The 21,495-nt window shown below is 46.0% G+C and overlaps 1 protein-coding gene across 1 annotated transcript in view; it reads right to left on the minus strand.

The window, feature by feature from the left end:
- The window catches only part of SOCS6 (suppressor of cytokine signaling 6), a 30,556-nt gene extending 9,389 nt beyond the window's left edge, over positions 1-21,167 (minus strand). The window contains exons 1-2 of the mRNA XM_052660455.1: positions 21,101-21,167; positions 15,455-15,645 (exon numbers count right to left, since the gene is read on the minus strand). The gene's annotated coding sequence lies outside the window, so the exon portion shown is untranslated. The remainder of the gene's footprint in view (positions 1-15,454; positions 15,646-21,100) is intronic.
- Positions 21,168-21,495: the final 328 nt, after the last annotated feature.

Consider the following 21,495-nt stretch of genomic DNA (forward strand, 5'->3'; position numbering starts at 1 on the left):
GTTTAAAAGTACAGTTTCATGCAGTTTTTCAATGAACTAGTAAATAGCAATACTAATTATTTTCGGAAAAGATCCTCTAACAGAAAAGAATTTGTGAAAAAAGGCATATGGTAATGACAACTGACTGTGAGAATCAAGAAAAAGGGGGAAATGGATTTATGCAAAACAGAAATGCAAAGAGCTATTGCTGCTAAGTCGCTTCAGTCGTGTCCGACTCTGTGTGACCCCACAGACGGTAGCCCACCAGGCTCCCCTGTCCCTGGGGTTCTCCAGGCAAGAACATTGGAGTAGGTTGTCATTTCCTTCTCCAATGCATGAAAGTGAAGTCACTCAGTCGTGTCTGACTCTTAGCGACCCCATGGACTGCAGCCCACCAGGCTTCTTCATCCATGGGATTTTCCAGGCAAGAGTACTGGAGTGGGGTGCCATTGCCTTCTCCGAATGGGAAAAGCAGTTAACAATAAATCTATAAGAAATCAAAATATGTAAAAGTATGTGGAGATGCTATCAAAATTAAGCTGAAACTCGGATGAAATGGAAAATTTTATGGCTGATATATATTATACCAAAATTCTATCGCAGGAGGCAAGAACCCAAAAGAGGCTGACAGCGTCAAAGGACCTGGGAAAGGACCCAGGAACTAGCTCGGCCTTCTCTTCCCCTGAGGGGATAAAGCGACAAGTCACTGAAGACATGCGTCCAATATTCCAACACTAAACTACATCCAATCTCACTAAACTACTTCACGGCAGAGAGGGAAAAAATTGACTCCCAAATTTATTTTGAAGTCAAAAGAACACTGATACCACAACTGGACTAAGACAACAAATTTAAAAAAAAAACCAAACACCCAAAACACCAATCTAACTTATGAATACCAAAACAGAACTCTTAAATATCAGCAAACATTGAGAGTGGTAGGGAGAAACAACTCAATAAGATAGATCCCAGGTTTGCTGGTATGACTGTGTATTTGTAAATCTACTAAAATAATCTACCATAGATCAAGAAGAAATATTATGATCACAGCTGTAAATAACAAGAAAGATCTGAAAGAAATAACATTAATTCTTGATTCGCCTCAAAAGTAGTCTTTGCAGAATAGAAACAGATGGACATTTAACACAATAACCATAACAAAATTATGAACCATAATGAATAAATGCTGACAGGCGGCAACAAGGATGCCAATTATCAATACTATTAATTAGCATTACTTTAACTGAGTAGCCAGTTAATCTGTCAACAGTAAGAAGCATAAATATTGGAAAGGAGGAAACAACTTATCATTATTACAAATGACATGATTGAATACTTGGAAACACAACAGATGCAGCTGAAAAACTATTGGGGGGGGGAGAAAAGTCAGTCAAGTAACTACTTATAAACTGTATACACAAAAATCACTAGTAATTCTATATTTTTTAAAAAGCTGATAAGAAAATATAATAAAAGACTAGTTTCTTCTTATAATGGTTTTTAAAAGATGGAGGGTCAGCATGGGGAACAAATGTACACCCATGGGGAAAAAAAAAGATGAAATTAATTTTTTAAATGTCCTGAACTTTATGAAAAAAATTCTCAAACTCCTCAGAAGGGAGCATAAAAGACCTAAAGACACATTATGTTCTTCAATAAAACAGTTCAATCCTGTCAAAATACTAGGCTCAAGACCCCATGAAAACATCAATGATGTTTTTGCAAGAAATCTGACAAGATGATGTTGAGCTGAAAAGAGAACTAAGGAAGACTCTGCAGGACAAATGAAAAGGATGAGCTGCACAGGATCACCACGCACTGTCAGAGCTCAGACCCGAAGGAAGGCTGGAAACTCAGGAGACAGACCACAACACACGGAAGGAGTCTGTGACAAGGAAGACAGCTTGAACTACTGGACGGAAGGTGGGTTACTAAGGAAGCGAGGAGAGAAGGCTGGAAAGCCACTTGAGCATGGTAGGGAAAGCAAGACTGACTTCATTTCTTATGCAACTATAAATTTCAGAAGGATCAGATTTGTAAACAAAATAGATAAATGAATGAAAGTTGAAAGAACCCTTAAAAAACTTAAGACAGCAAGTTTCTATGCATAACATAAAAGCTTGAATCCATAAAAGAAAAGATCAACAAACGTTAACAATGAAAATGTACGGCATAAATAAACCCAAAAAACAAGCTGGAGGAAAACTGCGAACACATATGTTGCTATCGTTTAGTCTCTAAGTCATACCTGACTTTTTTGTGACCTCCGTGGACTGAAGGCCACCAGGCTCCTCTGTCCACGGGATTTCCCAGGCAAGAATACTGGAGTGGGTTGCCATTCCCTTCTCCAGGGGATCTTCCTGACCCAGGGATCAAACTTGAGTTGGCAGGCAGGTTTTTTGTTTTGTTTTGTTTTGTTTTGTTTTCCATTAAAAAACACACTGAGCTATCAGAGAAGCCTGTAAACACACATGACCAAGGATGAATTTCTGTCGCATAGACCATACTCTTAGCAATCAGTAAGAGAAAGGTACACAGTTCTAGAAGCAAATAAGCAAAATATAAAAAGGAAAAATTGACACATAAAGGACAGAAGGAAAGTCAAAAAAACAAGCAAGAGAGCAATCAAGAAAGCAAGAGAAGGAGACAAATTCAAGTGGCCAGTTAACACCCTAGAAGATTTTCAACTCATCTACCACAAAGAAATTAAAGGAATTTGGGCATGATGGAACTCTACTGATACACTGAGACTGTGGTGATAGCAACATGACTGAATGCATTGGTATAAACTCAACTGATTGTACACTATAAAGGATGTGTTTCACTGTATGTAAACTATTAAAGAGATGGGAATACCAGACCACCTTACCTGCCTCCTGAGAAATCTTTATGCAGGTCAAGAAGCAACAGTTAGAATTGGGCATGGAACAATGAACTGGTTCCAAATCAGAAAACGAGTATGTCAAGGCTGCATCTTGTCATGCTGCTTATTTAACTTATAATGCAGAGTACATCATGCGAAATACTGGGCTGGATGAAGCACAAGCTGAAAGCAAGACTGCCGGGAGAAATATCAATAACCTCAGACAGGCAGATGATGCCACCCTTAAGGCAGAAAGTGAAGAACTAAAGAGCCTCTTGATGAAAGTGAAAGAGGAGAGCGAAAAAGCTGGCTTAAAACTCAACATTCAAAAAACGAAGATCATGGCATCCAGTCCCATCACTTCATGGCAAATAGATGGGGAAACAGTGAGAGACTTTATCTTCTTGGGCTCCAAAATCACTGCAGATGGTGACTGCAGCCATGAAATTAACAGATGCTTGGCTCCTTGAAAGAAAAGCTATGACCAACCTAGATAGCATATTAAAAAGCAGAGACATTACTTTGCCAACAAAGGTCCATCTAATCAAGGCTATGGTTTTTCCAGTAGTCATGTATGGGTGTAAGAGTTGGACTATGAAGAAAGCTGAGCACCAAAGAACTGATGCTTTTGAACTGTGGTGTTGTAGAAGACTCTTGAGAGTTCCTTGGACTGCAAGGAGATCCAACCAGTCAGTCCTAAAAGAAATCAGTCCTGAATATGCATTGGAAGGACAGATGCTGAAGCTCCAATACTTTGGCCACCTGATGCAAAGAAATGACTCATTTGAAAAGACCCTGATGCTGGGAAAGACTGACAGCAGGAGGAGAAGGGGATGATAGAGGATGAGATGGTTGGATGGCATCACCAACTCGATGGACGTGAGTTTGAGCAAGCTCTGGGAGTTGGTGATGGACAAGGAAGCCAGGCGTGCTGCAGTAAATAGAGTCGCAGAGTTGGACTGACTGAAACTATATGTTAACTTTAAAAATTCACTAACAAGAAAATTCAAAACAAAACAAGATAATATCCTTCACTGGTGAGTTTAAAGAACTAAATCAATAACAACGCTGGCAAGGATATGGGGAACTAGCCCTGACCGTTAACTAACTCCTCAAGTGTAAACTGGTACAACTTGTGGAGGATTACTTGAAAATATTTATCAAAATTTTAGAATTTACATATGCTTGAGCCAAATAATTATGCTATTAGGAATTTGTCTTTTAGATATATATACATGCCAAAAACAGGGACATATGGAAAACGATGTGCTACAGAGAATTAAAAAAAAAAAACAGAAACTAATATTACTTCATCATTTACCTAGTAATGACCTACATGTGTGCGTGCTTAGTCGCTTCAGTCGTGTCCGACTGTGATCTCATGGACCGTGGCCTGTCAGGCTCCTCTGTCCACGGGATTCTCCAGGTGAGAACACTGGAGTGGGTTTCTATTTCCTTCTCCAATGACCTACTATTAGCAAATATAGGCCACATGTTGGCCTGCTATGTGCCAGGCCTTGGAATAGACTGCATCTCATTCAATCCTCATAACCCGGTGCGTTTAGTTCTAGGCATAAGGAGCACCAAGTCTGACACAGCAGGAAGCACTCACCTGGAGCTAGACTGCTGCGGGTCACCTGCATCCCAGCTCCAACTTCATCAGCTGTGTCACCTTAGAGGTATCGGTGTCCATCGCGCAAGTTAGCAGTGAGGTTTCAAAGTGTTCATAAATGTGATGTCCTTAAAAATGCCGCCCATAGATTAAGTGACACAGGTGCTTGCAGCTCAAGGCGGCAAGAACAAGAGTAACGCCCGCTCTGTACGAGTGGGGAAGCTGAGGCAGAGATCACACCCTGATTCTGCAGGATGATCCCCTTAACCTAAACTGCGCGAGACTTCTGCTGCATAATGCATTCTGGTCAAAACGTGGAACTGATCTGGCTATCAGGAGCAACAGTGAAAACATACATTCAAAGTTAGTGAACTAGTTTAGTAAGTTATAGTCCATCAATACCATGGAGTATTATATACATAAAGAAAAGGGTCCAAGAGACACTGGAAAAAGGCCAGCTACAAAAGAAAAGGCAAATATGATCCCATGTGTGTATTTATATGGTTAAATATATACAGTAAAAGTCTCCGGGTATCAGTGACCACACGTCCAGGCGGTGGACATGGGATCAGGAAGCCACACCTGCAAGGAGATGTACATTTTCCACAGAGGACCTTCCCGTGACCACTGAGGTTTTACTTTATACAGAGCCACCACCACTCCCTCCTCCCCGCAGGCTTGGAAAACAGTGTTTGTCTGTGTGTTTTCACCACCTGGGGTCACAAAAGCAGGACGCTGATGCCCTCGGGGTCAAAGGTCTCAAGAGCTTTCCTGAATCAGCCATCTCTGTGGACCCTCTTGAACTGCTTCCAGTCCTCCCCAGCTTCCAAGCTCCTGATGCACCGGGCCCCCAACCCCGGGCCTGGCCTGGTCTCGCCCCCGGTACCCCACTCTCTCGTTTCAGTCTTCCGCTTCCCACTGAGACTCCCCCGGGGCTCCGCTCCTACCTGACCCAGGAAAGCCCTGGCGCCTAACAGCCCCTGGACCTGAGCTCACCCCGGACAAGGCATCCTCACCACTCACTACCGTTTCTGTAAGTTCCTTTAACTGTGCTCACCTCTTTGCCTCCCTCTCCTGCGGTATTATCACTCCAGCTCACACACGTGTCTTCACACTGATAAAACACTGCACGTCCTCCACCAGTGTGAGGAGAGAGCTGCAAACCAGAGCTGAAAGATAAAGTCCTGACCCTCCAGGGCCTTCGATCCTAGTGCAGAATGTAAGTAAGCAAACATTTGCAGAAGGGTTGTAAAAGACACACATTTACAGCCCAAATGACACTCTCATCCTTGAGAGGAGAGACCTTGCTCCTCAGGAGGCAGAGGCTTTTTGTCACCCACTGCAATCACTTCTGCTGGTTGACTTACTTCCACCGCCACCACAACCACCAACTCCAGGGGGATTACTGCGCACAAAAAAATGCACACTAATCTTCCTGAATCCTCAGAATAACTCTATTTTCAAGGTTCCAGCTTTATTTCTATTTTATAGAAGAGTAAACTAAACCTTAGAATGTTTAACAATTGGCCTGAAGTTGCAAATGAATTTGCCAAGCAACAGACACAAGAGCTGACCGTCGGCAGTTTCCGATGACATGTCATTTTATCTGACTGCGTTAACACTGTATGGAGCTGGGAGGACAAAGCCTTGTGGTTCTGAGCAGGACTCTGCAGTCACCACTGCCTAATGACCCTGGGCAATATGCCTCAGTTTCCTCATCTGAAAATGAGAATTTAAAAGTATGTACCAAGGGGGATCCACTTCTGGCGTGATGGAAAGGGAGACTGATAAATCTTCTCTGTAAAAAAGAGAGAAAAACTCAATAAAAACTATATAAAGTTTTTCTATATAAAGTTTTCTCTGTAAAAACTATAAAGCTGAGCCAAACTGTCAAGAGCAACCATTTCAGCATTTTAGTTAGTTAGTTAGTTCAGTCGCTCAGTCATGTCCGACTCTTTGCGACCCCATGAATCGCAGCACGCCAGGCCTCCCTGTTCATCACAATCTCCTGGAGTTCACTCAGACTTGCATCCATCGAGTCCGTGATGCCATCCAGCCATCTCATCCTCTGTCGTCCCCTTCTCCTCCTGCCCCCAATCCCTCCCAGCATCAGAGTCTTTTCCAATGAGTCAACTCTTCCCATGAGGTGGCCAAAGTATTGGAGTTTCAGCTTTAGCATCATTCCTTCCAAAGAAATCCCAGGGTTGATCTCCTTCAGAATGGACTGGTTGGATCTCCTTGTAGTCCAAGGGACTCTCAAGAGTCTTCTCCAACACCACAGTTCAAGAGCATCAATTCTTCGGCGCTCAGCCTTCTTCACAGTCCAACTCTCACATCCATACATGACCACAGGAAAACCATAGCCTTGACTAGACAGACCTTAGTCGGCAAAGTAATGTCTCTGCTTTTGAATATGCTATCTAGCTTGGTCATAACTTTTCTTCCAAGAGGTAAGCGTCTTTTAATTTCATGGCTGCAATCACCATCTGCAGTGATTTTGGAGCCCCCCAAAATAAAGTCTGACACTGTTTCCACTGTTTCCCCATCCATTTCCCATGAAGTGATGAATTTTAGAGATAAACTAACTGCATACAACCAAGAACTTATTCATAAAAACCACTAAGCATTGGGACTTTATGAAAATTAAAAAATTCCGTGCTCCAAAATGCATCATTAAGAGGAAAGAGAAGCTACAGATTGGCAGGAAATATTTGCTTACCGTGTATCTGATAAAGGATTTGTAGCCACAACAAATATATAAAGAACTCTTAAAACTGAATGATAAGACAACCTGCTCTTAAGTGGGCAAAAGATTTAAATAAGACCTTTTACCAAAGACATACAAATGGCTAGTAAGTACATGAAAAGGTGCTTGACACTACTGGTGGTGAGGAAAATGCAAATGAGGGACCACGACCCACCCCAAGACGGGCAAGACCTAGAGTCAGCAAGAAGGGAGAGAAAGGGGAACCCTCCCACATTGCTGGTGGCAATGTAAAATAGGCTGGCTTTTAAACATTCTTCTTTTTTTCTTTATTATATGGAAAACGATTAAAAGGCATAACTAGATGTGCACACCACAAAGACTTATGACAAGGCAGGGGCATTTCAGGCCCCTAGGAATCACCCCGTGGCAGTCTGTATAGGTCGTCTCCTTTATTTTTTCTACACTGTATAGTACTCGTGTCTTGACTTTTTTCACAAGTCAAATCAGCAAAGATTCTTTTAAATAATGATATTCATTTGTTGAAAACATCTTAATATTGTTGTAAAACATCACTTGGCTATATGCAACTCTTAAAAACATACTCTTTGACCCAATAATGCTATTTTTATAAATCCTGAATAGGAAAACAAAGCATAATAACATCTCCTGCATTTATAATGTAGTGAAAAGATAAATAAATTTAAATTTAAAAAATCAGAAACATTCTAATTTCCAACATTATGAGAACTGTAAACAAAATTCTTGCACATCTACACAATGGAACTTTAGGGAACCACTAAAACTGATATTTATACAGAGTTATAAATAACATGGGGGAAAAGTTCATATTGTTCATTTGTTACATGCAGAAACACAGGAAATGAAATCTTATGTAAAGTGTGGCCTCGATTATGTAGAAAGAATAGGGAGGAAAATCAGACCAGAAAGAAATACAACATAACTGTCAACCGGATCACAGAAGACTTTGTTTAAGTATTATGTCCAATACCTTATTTTCAAAATATTTTACAAAAAACATGGAGTGTTTTCTTCAGAACAAGGTCTGTAGGCTTGTTTGTTGGTAAGGCACTGTTTAGAAGGGGATGGCTGAGTAAATCCATCAAGTCAGAGCAGAGTGCAAAGCCTTTCCTCGCTTTTTAGGCACAGCATGACCACCAACAAAAAAGCACGTCAACAGGTAAAAACAGTTATTATTTTTGCTGTATTAAGAACCTAGACAGCCTCCTCCTTCTCCTCAGCCCACTTAAAACAACTTTTTGCCAATCTGACATTACATTTTATTTATTGTATATGTAGTCTGGACTGAAATAGTCAAAGTTTAAGCGTTAAGAGTAATAACCCCACCAGCTCTTCAGTGGCTTGTATTCCACGGTTAATCACCGTCATTCCATAGAACATTTCTTCAGTTCCCTTCCCCCATTCTCACTCTGAGAAACTCTCCTGACCGAACCACAACCCTGGGGACACCGGCTCTGCCTGCACCCTCCCTGGGAACGTGGCTGCGGAAACACGGGCCGTCTGGCTGGTCTCAGGGTGCAGTCACCTCCGTGAGCCTCAGGGGCAGCCTGAACGCCGCCTGGAAGTCACGTTCATCCCCTGATCCACTCAGCTCTCCCCTTCCTAGCCGAGCACGTCTCGTCTTCCCTCAGACCTCCTACATCTCCCCCACCTTCAATCTCAGCTGAAGGCCTGGCTTCCTACTTCCCGGAGACAATCGAGACCTTCAGAAGCAAACGTAACTCTGCAGCGCCGCGGCAGCCCACGCCCACCCCGTTACCATAAACCCACGGACCTTTCCACCGGCCGCCCCGCTTTGCGGCCGTCTCCTCCACCTGCCAACGAGTCCCCTCTGCTGGGCCACTCCTCAAAGATAAAAACCAACCATCCCCCCCCCGTCTATGCTTCTCTCTCTTTCATCCCCTTGCAGTGTAACACCTTGGGGGAACCACGCGTATACGTGAGGACCCCCTTGCCCCCATTTTTCTGAAACTCCCACCCAAGACCTTCTCCCCGGCGGTTACAGGGACTGCTCTTGCCAAGGTCACTAACGCTGACTGCGCTGCAAATCCAGCGCCGACTCTCAGCGCTGACCTCCCGCGGACCAGCAGCACCCCAGGCACGCTCGGGCCGGCACTCAGACTCCGGTCACTTCTCCGTCTGCACTCACGCCCCTCATTCTCACGCACGAGGTACACTGATGTGCAGCCCGCTCCCGAACCGCGCCTCTGTGCAGTCCAGTTCCAGCCAGTTCCTCTCTGGACTCTGCCGCTGCGCTGTCTTATGAATACCTGAGACTCAAGCACATTCAAAATGAAAATCTGGATTTTTTTTTCCCCATCCCAGCCCTAAACCTGCTCAAGCTGCATTCTTTCCCACTTTCATTCATGGCTACTCCATTCTTCCAGTTGCTCAGATCAAAACCTTCAGCGCCATCCAGCGCTCTCCTCTTTCTCTCACTCACATCCAATCTCAATCCCTATCTTCAAACCATAGGCAGAGCCCTCTCACTTGTGGGTCCAATCACCACACTGGCCATGGGCCTCACTGCGGCAGCCTCCTCACTGGTTTCCTGCTCCATCTTCACCCCCTCCACCCCCACATCTTCTCTCAATATGGCACCAGTCCTCAGGGAACTGGCAACAGATGCCTGTTACTATCCTGAGTAATAAAGTCCTTTATCTCTGACCCAGGAGTCTCATGTCTTCTGGCAGCAGCAATGGAACTGTTTTTGGCTAACTTGGTAGCTTGCAAGTAGCATAAAATCTCTGACTCACTAAATAACTGAAATGTAGCAAACATAATAGAATGGCTTTGACTTCTTTTAGAGTCTCTGATCTTTGCACAAAAAGCTTTAAGAAGTCATATGAATATTTGGATGGCTATAAAGGTAGATAAGTGGGTTTCCCAGGTGGCTCAGTGGAAAAAAATCTTCTGCTAATACAGGAGCTGCTACCGCTGCTGCTAAGTCACTTCAGTCGTGTCCGACTCTGTGCGACCCCATTGATGGCAGCCTACCAGGCTCTGCCGTCCCTGGGATTCTCCAGGCAAGAACACTGGAGTGGGTTGCCATTTCCTTCTCCAATGCATGAAAGTGAAAAGTGAAAGTGAAGTTGTTCAGTCGTGTCCGACTCTTAGTGACCCCATGGACTGCAGCCTACCAGGTTCCTCTGTCCAAGGGATTTTCCAGGCAAGAGTACTGGAGACGGGGGATCAATCCCTGGGTTGGGAAGATCCCCTGGAGAAGGAAATGGCAATGCACTCCAGTATTCTTGCCTGGAGAATCCCATGGATAGAGGAGCCTGGCGGGCTACAGTCCATGGAGTTGCAGAGTCAGACACAATTGAGCCCGCACACACTGTGTTGACTTAAGTCGCTCAGTCGTATCGAATAATCAAGTTGGGAAGAATAGACTTAAGTTGCCATATAATTTAAAATTAAGAATGATGTTTATAAGTACAACAAAAGCTCTAATAAATTTTCAAGTTCCAACTCCCACTTTGTGGGCTAGATACAAAACCATACCGTGGCACTGTTTTCTGTGTGACACAGCGAATCTCCAGAGTCTCAAATTTCCCACATAAAATGAAGACGCTGATCTCTAAAACACATGAAGCTCTAAAATTATCTGATTCAATGAGAACAAAAATATGCAGAGACTTAGAAATTTAACCTGTAGAGAACTTTTATGTGAGCATTTCTAAATACATTTTCCTATTACTGTGTCCAACACATTCCTATTAAATATAGAAAAATTCATAAATTCAGTCATTTAAACCATCAGTGGAGCTAGTTCATAAGATTTGATTATTGAAATAAACCCACTCCTTGATTTTCTTACTGAGATTTTAACACGTTGGATTTGAAAAGTGTGTGTGTGCTCACTTGCTCAGTCGTGTCCAACTCTTCGCAACCCCATGGACTATAGCCTGCCAAGCTTCTCTGTCCATGGCATTTTCCAGGCAAGAATACTGGAGTGGGTTGCCATTTCCTATTCCAGGGGATCTTCAGAACCCAGGGATTAAACCCACATCTTCTGCACTGACAGGCAGATCCTTCACCACTGCACCACCAGTTACCCATTAAAAAGTAGTACACCTATTACCAATTCATTACTGTCTCCATGTATATACAGGCTAATTTTTAAATTATTTATTCTTATCATTTATTTTCAAATTGATGATATACTATTTACTTTTAAACTGTTTGTTTATGGTGCTGGTTCTCCGCTGCTGCTCGGGCCTTCTCTCCAGCTGAAGACAGGGGCTCCTCTCGAGCTGCGGTGTGTGGGCCTCTCGCTGTGGTGGTGCCTCCTGCTGCTCTAGAGCACAAGCTCAGGAGCTGGGCGCGTGGGCTTAACTGCCCCACAGCACGTGGGTTCTCCCGAACCAGGGATCGAGCCTGTGTCCTGCACTGGAAGGCAGAGTCTTTACAACTGAGCCACCAGAGGAGGCGGATCATTTTCTAAATGTACACACTTTTACACCTTGCCAGGCACTTACCAATGTTTTAGCTAAAAAACAGCAAATTCCCAAATAATCTCACCACTTTCACTGCCTACAAGGAAGTTGTAAACTACTGGTTAAACTACCAAGTAGGTAAGATCCTTTGAGAATTTTTGACCAACTGTTGACAATTAAGCAGGGCCTAAGCGCCGAAGAATTGCTGCTTTTGAACTGTGGTGTTGCAGAAGACTCTTGAGAGTCCCTTGGACTGCAAGGAGATCCAACCAGTCCATTCTGAAGGAGATCAGCCCTGGGATTTCTTCAGAAGGAATGATGCTAAAGCTGAAACTCCAGTACTTTGGCCACCTCATGCGAAGAGTTGACTCACTGGAAAAGACTCTGATGCTGAGAGGGATTGGGGGCAGGAGGAGAAGGGGACGACCGAGGATGAGATGGCTGGATGACATCACTGACTCGATGGATGCAAGTCTGAGTGAACTCCGGGAGTTGGTGATGGACAGGGAGGCCTGGCGTGCTGCGATTCATGGGGTCGCAAAGAGTCGGACACGACTGAACTGAACTGAGGTGTCTGTCTGATATTTACTTTTATTCAGGGGCAGGGGTGCTGTACCAGTGTAATGATGAAGTTCTTTCACTACTTTTCATTCTTGAAGATTTGTTTATACACAAAGTCTCTTCAATATACTGAACTACTAAAGCAAAAATTTTTAACTCCTAGTGGCAACATGCACATAAAAATAACTGAAAAGTAACGCAACTGCTTTGACTGCGTTCAGCCTTTAGGTCTCAACACTAAGCTCCAATTTAAAAGGCAATTTGTCAATCATGTGCTCAAGTGCTTTTGCACAGAACATTTAAGTTTTTCATTTGATTTGCATTAGAGAATAAGAGTTTTCAGCTATAACAATCTTTTCCTCATTTTATGTAAGTATACACAAATAAAGAATAGCACATTTGGGATACAGAAAGTAATCCACGTAAGATTTAAGACTGAATGCAAACTTCATTCATTGGTAATTAGTGATAAAGGAGATCCCGTAGAGCAATAATTATTCAAATGAATGATGCAGCCCTATTAAGTAAATAGAAATATCTTACAAAATGGAAAAGGTCATACATATTGTAAAATGATAAGTTAATTATCAAAAGTAATCACTAATTCAAGGCTGCCGAACAGGGGACCTCTAATACTTTTAAAATGATCGAAGTGAAAATAATTCACGTTGCCCACTGCAGACCAGCAGGTATTTCGTAAATTAAGTTCCACAAAGTTCAGTGGCATGGGTGTGGCTTCATGACAGCACTAACTGAAAACACAATGAAAATCTTTATTTAAAGAAAAATCAGACTCAGGTTTCCCCCAAAGTAAAAGACTTTATTATTCCCTGATGCTGGCAAAACAAACACTTTGGACAAGCTTCTGATGAAACATACACTTCTTTATCACCACAAAAAAACCCACAAGGAATGTGGAATTTCCTGGCGGTCCAGTGGTTAGGACCCTGCACTTCCACTGCAGGGGGCCTTGGTTCAATCCCACCAGCCACTCAGCCAAAACATTAAAAAATTTAAAAATTAAATAAATTAAAAAAAAAAAAGGACAATGAAAACTGGAATGCAAACAACAGCAGATGACAACAGTGTTAACCAGCTCAGATAAATGAAATTTAAGCCTGCTACAAGGGCAGGCAACAAAAAAACAAACCTAAGAAAAAATATCACAAATCTGAAACAAGAGTCAGATGCTAGCCATTTAAAAAGTGGGAGTAGAAAACAGAAAACAAAAACTCTTACAGCCAAAATTAAAATTCAATAGAAGAAAACCTGAGAAAATCCTCCCCCCGCAGGAAAATCCCAAAATAAACCAAACTAAATATTTGAGAGAAAGCTAAAAAAAAAAAACAGACAACACATCAATCTAGGAGACCCAACACTCAACAAAGAGTTTTAATCAGGAAAAGAAAGCAAATGAAGGGGTAAAAAATTATAAAAGAAAATTTTAAACTTTTCCCCAAACTGAAGAACGCACTTTACACACTGAAAGACTCCATGGAATGCTCAGTACACACACCCAAGAAAATAAATAACAATCAGGCACATCGTGGTGAAATTTTAAAATTTAGGTGATAATAGAAAGACATTATAAAGCTTCCAGACAGAGAAAAAAATATCACGCACACATGACAGGGAAAGAGATGGCAGCTGACACAGTGGTAACACTGAAAGCTGGAAGTCAGCCTTCAACTTCAGGAGGAAACCCGCTTCCAGTGCAGCCCACGTGCACATCAACAACTCTGCCTGAGCACACCCCCCACACCGCAACCGCACAGCCACGTGACGGATTCCGGCCAATGGACGCCGAGCGACAAGGGCACGAGTCACTTCTGGGGGAGACATCTCGTGCTAGCTTATCAGCTCTCTTCTGCACCTGCTGGGGTAAGCCGGGGCCACCAGGTGATACAACGGGGAACTGCAGGAAGACGCCAGGGGAGCCCCCGGCAATGGACTCGGTGAAAGAGAGCAAGAAGCATCATTTACATACTGAGGTTTCAGACATTTATCTGCCATTGCAGCAAAACCTATCCTGTGCCGACTAACACAGGGACCTTGCGATTCTCCAGGCAAGAACACTGGAGTGGGCTGCTGTGCCCTCCTCCTGGGGATCTTCCAGACCCAGAGACCCTGGTCTCCTGCACTGCTGGCAGATTCTTTACTGTCTGAGCCACCTAGGAAGCCTGAACACAGCCAGACAACAAATCAAATACTTAGAACACAGACACTTTCTGACATATAAGATCTCACACTCCATCACCTTTCTAGGAAGTTACAAGGATGAGCTCCATCAAATCAAGGAAGTAAACCAAGAAATAGAGACCAGGCAACGTCACCTAGAGAGAGGAGAAAGCAGCCTCTAGGTTGACAGCTCCTGTCGCTCAGCCTGTCTTTGATACCGTCGTTGCACAGACAGCCCTGCCGATTGCTGTCCCAGAGTCAGCTCTACTGTGACATCCTCCTTGAAGACACAGTCCACGTTCCCTGGCTACCAGAAGTAATACATCCTGCACAGACGGCCAGGGGAGCTGCATTCTGAAATCTGCCAGCAACGTGGTACGCGACTCAGGCACATTACGTAACCACTCTTACCTGCCTCCTCATCGTCTGCAGGAGGATAATGTTATCAGAAGGTGCCCTCTAATTTGAGAAAGGCAGTAATTCTTCAAATGAACAAAAGCACTAAAATCCTAATATAATTCCTTTGTTTGGTATACATTTATACACTCTGACAGTCAGTGATACTTGGTAGTAATGTTATTCCCTAAATATATATACATATATTTTTATGTTAAAAGCAATGTGAATAAACAGAAATGACTTTAATCAGAGGGACGATACCTTTAAAACCAAAAACACTTTTATTATTATTATAAACATCAAAACAAAAGGGAAATCACATGAAGTGACAAGTCTACCAGTAAAAAATTCATCTTCCGTTTTTTAAAAGAGTATTTATTAATCCTGCTGCTCTCACCACCCAGCGTGTTGCTAATGTGGCCAGAATACCACCCATCACATAAGAACAGCAGCAGGCAGCACCAAACGACAGTGTGCAGCACCTGCTGCATACACCTTTTCCAAACAGTTCTAAAGAGTAACATTAAACTGGCTTTGCCAGAACTGTTATCTAAAAGCAGCTATATATTCCACTGCGTTCTTGGAAGAGACACTGTATAAACAAGCATGTACATAACCTCACGCTGCCACTAAACCGCTCCAGACAGACAGACGTCTCTTCACACGACCAGACTCACCTGGTGGCAGACTTCAGGACGGCATGGTGATGCTGGCAGGAGTTTTCTGATGCTCAGATGGCTTCGGCTCCCAGGCCTGCAGAGATGCGGTCTCGTCTTCAGCGTTCCTCGTTCTCTACTACGCAAGAGTCGGCTCCCCAGGACGATGGAATAGCCACCGCTCCCCAAACATAGTCTCCAAGTGTGATGTCCTTTTAATAATTTTAAGAAAAAATTTCAGTGGGATGGCTGTTAAGAGTGATAACACAATATTAAAACACACAGTAGGAGAACAAGTGCCAGGGACCTTGTGGGCGGCCGTGGGCGGTATGTTCCTGCTCAAGATTTCCCACCAACCGACCACGATGACCCGGGGCCAGTTAGCCCACCGCTGCTCACACTGTCAAGTGTCAGTCACCCAGTCATGTCTGACTCTTAGCGACTCCATGGACTGTAGCCTCTGTCCATGGAATTCTCCAGGCAAGAATACTGGAGTGGTTGCCATTCCCCTCTCCATGGGATCTTCCCGACCCAGGGATCGAACCCAGGTCTCCTGAATTGCAGGCAGATTCTTTACCACCTGAGCCACTAGGGACGCCCCACTGTAACCACGTGTAATCCTCAAATTCTAGTAGCTGCACCAGCAGTACTTCTGCAGACTCCCATTCTCCTTCCTCTTTTATGTCCATTTTTCTCATCTTCATTTCACACCTTTTCCCCACAGAAGATTTCTTCAGCAAGAAAAACCAAGTCTTATGCAGATACTGCAGGTTAATCAGAATACTTCTTTTAACTAATCACGGTATAAGCGAAGTGAAGTCGCTCAGTCCTGTCCGACTCTTTGCGACCCCATGGACTGTAGCCTACCAGGCTCCTCCATCCATGGAATTTTCCAGGCAAAAGTACTGGAGTGGGTTTCCATTTCCTTCTCCAGGGGATCTTCCCGATACAGGGATCGAGCCTGGGTCTCCCGCATTGCAGGAGGATGCTTTACCGTCTGAGCCACCAGGGAAGCCACCAATTATGGTATAGCTTAAACTAATTATTACTATTGTGGGTGCTCAGTGGCTAAGTCATGTCCGACTCAGTGATCCCATGGATTGAGCCCACCAGGCTCCTCCGTCCATGGGATTCTCCAGGCAACAGTACTGGAGTGGGTTGCCATGCCCTTTTCTGGGGGATCTGCCCAACCCAGGGATCAAACCCATGTCTCCTGCATTGCTGGTGGACCATCTAAGCCACCAGGAAAGCCCCTTACATGCATTATCTCACTTAATTTTTACACCGATGTGGAGGAAGGCACACTAGTATTCTTTTACAAGAAGATAAATAAGATTTTTATTTTAAAAATCACTGCCCTATAAAATCACAGGGCTGAAATTCAGGCCTTGATCTGCAGCCCTATGAGAGCACACCTTCACCAGCTATGCTCAGAGCCACCTAGGTCTCTAGCTGGTCTAATTCCAAATGAGTTCTTCCTTCTTGCCCCATCCTGAGGGTGCCAGAGGTTCCAGACAACTGAAGTCTCATCCCACCAAGTTCTGTAAGGCAACTTCAAGGGAAACGTGCCCTGGGGCGGATCCTCTCCTCGCACTCCAGGCAACTGTGATTCCAGAGAAGATGGATGAGCCAGCCAAGTGTGTGAGTGAATTCAGACAAACACCTCGGCCCGACAGGTAGAGGTGACTCTTCCCCACATGTGGCTATGTAGGCCATGGAGTTTCAAGAACTCAGGCCTTACTAGTGCTATGATTTATCCAGCTGAGCAGATCAGCGCAGCCAGGGGTAAAGAAGAAAAACACAAAAACCAACAGACGTCCAAGATCCAGGCAGCACACCTCTGCCTTTACTGTGTGGACAACCACGTAGAAACCACAGGAGCTTTCTGCACCCCGCGTCCCCACTCAGTGGACAGGAAGCATGAGGAGTCTGAGGCGGACAGAGGAGAAAGACCACAGGCCCAGTCCTCCACAAGGAACTCAGTGATGAACCTTAGATCAGAAACACACAAACTGATAAATGGGGTCCCTCAAGGAGCTACGAGGAATGGGAGCCAGGGAAGGCTTCCCTGAGACGGTGACCCTGGTATTACGATCCGAGGATGAACCAACCCCAGGAGGAGCCACTGAAGAACAGCCCTGTGCAAGGTGAGGACTGAGACACAGCCTGGAATGCCGAGGAAGAGAAGGGCTGGACCGTGACCGCACTGAGGCAGAGAGTGGGTTCTTCAAGACCAACTGAGGAGTCAGGCAGAAGTCTCATTTGTGACAATGGTAAACAGTTTGAATGTCACTTTACACAAAACATCTGCGTACTCACAGTAACTCTGTCAGATGGATTATTACCCCCATCTTAGCCCCAAATGAGGAATAAAACTCCGAGGGGATATACAGTGTATTCAAGGTCACAAGCTAGCAACGTACACATCCCCCTAAAGACTTAACACCTCCAAAACATCCTCCGTGTGCAAAGGGAGCGTGGAAATCTTCAATGACTTATCTATCTCCGACTATTCTAGGTCTATTCTTCAAACATCAACAAGGCCAACGGTCACCCAAAACAAATGTCACAACAAAGTAAATGTAAAGTCTGTATGAATCATCAAAGTCGACCCTGACATCGGTTTAACGTGAAATGTGCCCTTAGTCCAAAAGTCTTCCCTACTTAACAGATAAAGCAACGTGTTATGGAGCATAATAAACTAACCATAAAAACACTAATGACAATTTCACTCTCAGTACACTTTAGAACACGGCCCAGTGTTGTTTCTTTTACTACCTGGATAACTCTTTCAATCAAGCTAGTCATACAAGAAAGTTTCCCCTTATCATGACACACTAATATCATAAATGTCTCCCCTGCAAAATGACTTTCACAATTTTATGAAAGTAACTGGACACCACAGATGTGCCATGTCCTGAAGTGGAAGAAGTTAGGAATGAGGACGGAGAACTGAAATAGACAATCTTCATTTCCCATAAAAGATGCAACAAGCAGAAAACAGCAAAAGGCGATCTTTTTCCCTCTAGGTCATTTAAATAGATGCATACACATCCATTAGTTACACCAGATTATAAATAACATGGGGAATCTGACCTCAGGTGTGTGTGTTAGTTGCTCAGCCATGTCCAACTCTTTGCAACCCCATGGATTACAGCCTGCCAGTATCCTCTGTCCATGGGATTCTGCAGGCAAGAATACTGGAGTGGGTAGACATTCCCTTCTCCAAGGAATCTTCCCAACCCAGGGATTGAACCTAGGTCTCCTGCATTGTGGGCAGATTCTTTAGCATCTGAGCAACCAGGGATGCCTCATACTTCAACATATTTGTTGAATACTTGACCTCATATTTCAACATATTTGTATGTATCTTGTGTGCGTGCATGACCCATTTTGCACGACTGCATATTTATGAGCGAATAATAACAGTAATTGACACAAACTCAGAAATGATCCTGACAGTTTCCTTTTTTTTGGAGTACTGTATTAGTCGCTCGGTGTGTCCACCAACTCTTTGCGATCCCATGGACAGTAGCCCACCAGACTACTGAGATTTCCCAGCCAAGAACACTGGAGAGGGTTGCCATTTTCTTCTCCAAGGGATCTTCCCAACCCAGGGATCAAACCCAGATCTTCCACATTGCAGGCGGAGTCTTTACCATCTGAGCCCCCAGGGAAGCTACGTTATAACTCTGAAATAAGATCACACGATTACTTCCATGAGCCAAATAAAAGGAAATACTAGTAAAAAAAACAGCTTCTTGAAAACTGATCACAAGGGAGAAAATTACCAGAGTTTTCTCTAAAGAGTGATGGTTACCTAACAAGACAGGCTTTAAGAAGATGCTTGCTTCTACTCCCTAAAAAGAGGGCCATTAAAAGGAGCCTGAGATGATTAGGAATCCAGTCAGCACAGCTGAGTTTTCCTCCCAGGGCACTGCCCAGCCCAGGATGGCTGTAGCCCAGGTCAATGGCACCTCAACCCCTGCTTGGCCGCTCCCCTACAAGGTGCTACAGGGGAGGGTGTCAGGTGACACCCAAGGGTGTGCCCCTGGGTCCTCGGGAGGCCATGTCTAAGGCCTGCCCACCTTCCCAGTAAGAGAAGGGAAAGGGGCAGTGCCAGGTACTTCCCACAAATTCAGGAGGTATTTAAAGATCATAAGGGGAAAAAGTTCTTCAAAAGAGATGCTGAAGGAAGGCCCCCAAAAGGTAAAGGTTTCGGTGAATAAGATGGGGGATCCTATCCAGACCGGTAGAAAGTGCTTGCCAGGTCACAGGTGAGCTCTTCTAAGAATCCTAGTTAAGTCCAAGGCCAGTCTGACAGCGTCCCCAAAGGCAACAAGAAACCATGAGGAACAGTGTCAGAACCAAAGGGTTGGTCACATATTCTGCCTGGAGCAGGCGTGGCCTCTGAAACTTAACCATATCCATGCTACCTGATGCAGAAATACTGAGGAATAAGACCGCACCGGAAGCAGATCACAGGCTGTTTCCAGGTTTTCTCTGTGAAACTTGATAAACAGCGCCATTCATGTTTTTAAATAAAACATTCCCCACAGCACTACATATTCCACTGAACACTCATTCATTCAAGTAAGCTAAGTAGATTTCATGTTGTGGTATTTGTTGCTTTAACCAGAAAAAAAAAAAAAAAAAGTCAAGATCACTGCACACCTACTGTGGCTGGGAACACCTCGGCCGTTTCATCTTAAAGGAGAGGGCAGTTTACTTTTGTTTGATGACAGACATGTGTGCGGCCAAGGACCGCAGTCCATGAAGAACGTATCTGGGCAACGTTTTATGTCTCATTCACATCGTAACTGTGATTACTACGTTCTCCATCCTCATCCACAGTAAAGTGGCAGGTCTCCTTTTCCAGGGCAGACGTTTCAAGAAAACATTCGTGCAACTGAATCCAACATTATTATATTTCACTACCGGAAGCCTGAGGTCTGTCCCCATATTCCCACCTGGCCCTGAGTTCCAAAAAGTGGGGCTGGGAACCCCGAATTCCACATGCCGACTAAACGTGAAGTTGGCCTGCAGACGACCGCACACGTTCCAAGTTCTGGGCCGGGACCTGCCCCGGGACAAATGTCAATAGATGTGACCCAGAAGGGAGGCACCAAGGTGTCCGCGAAGCGAACCGAACGCCGCGACCCGGCCCGGACCCGGGGGCGGGCTCACGTCCTCCCGTCCCCACGGCCACGAGGGTCCGGCGGCGCGTCCCCGCGCGGAGCCCACCGGGGTCCCGGCCACGCCGCGGCCCGGGCCTCCCGCGCGCGCCCGCCGGCCCCGGGGTCCGAGCGCGCAGGCCCCGCGCCGCCGCCCCAGGCCTCGCCGAGCCCCGGCCTCTCCCTGCCGGGCTGCGGGCAACAAAGGCAGCGGCCAGGGCCCGGCGCGCGCGGCGAAGGGCCAGAGGCCGCGGGGTCGGGCCGGCGCGCGCGGCGGAAGCAGGCCTCGGGCCTCCCCAGCCCGGCGCCCCGGCCCGGCTTCCCGGACGCCGCTCCCCGCCGGCCCGAAGCCCGCCCGCGGACCCGCCGAGGCCCTGGCCGCTCCCCGGGCCGCCCGCGCCGGAGCAGCCCCGCGCCGGCCCGCGGAGCCGCGGCGCCCCCGGCGCCCGAGGGGAGCGGGCGGGCGGCCCAGCCCCGCGCCGCAGACGCTCACCCGGCGGCGGCCGCTCCGCGTCCTCGCCCCGCGCCGGCGCGACTGCCGCGCTCGGCCCTGCTCGCCCGCAACTCCGCCTCCCGCCGCCTTCCTCCTCCTCTTCCTCCCGCCTCGCCGCCTCCTCCAGGAGCGGCGCGCCGGCCGCCGGCCCGAGAGGAGCCGCCGCCGAGGAGCCGAGCGGGCCGCCCCGCGCCCACCTCTCGGCCCGCGGCGCAGGCAGGCGTCGGCGCGGGGGGCGGGCCGGCGGGGCGGGGCGGGGCCGGGGCCGGTGCGCGCCGGGGTCCGGGCGCCCGCACCCGCCCTCCGGGCGCCCCCGGCCCCTGCGCGCCGGCCCGCCCGCTCATCCGCCGCCTTTGCAGCCTCGCCTCCGCGGCGGCCGGGCGGACGTGGGAAGG

This window comes from Budorcas taxicolor, chromosome 22 (genome assembly GCF_023091745.1).
Source record: "Budorcas taxicolor isolate Tak-1 chromosome 22, Takin1.1, whole genome shotgun sequence".
In the NCBI taxonomy this organism is placed as follows: domain Eukaryota; kingdom Metazoa; phylum Chordata; class Mammalia; order Artiodactyla; family Bovidae; genus Budorcas; species Budorcas taxicolor.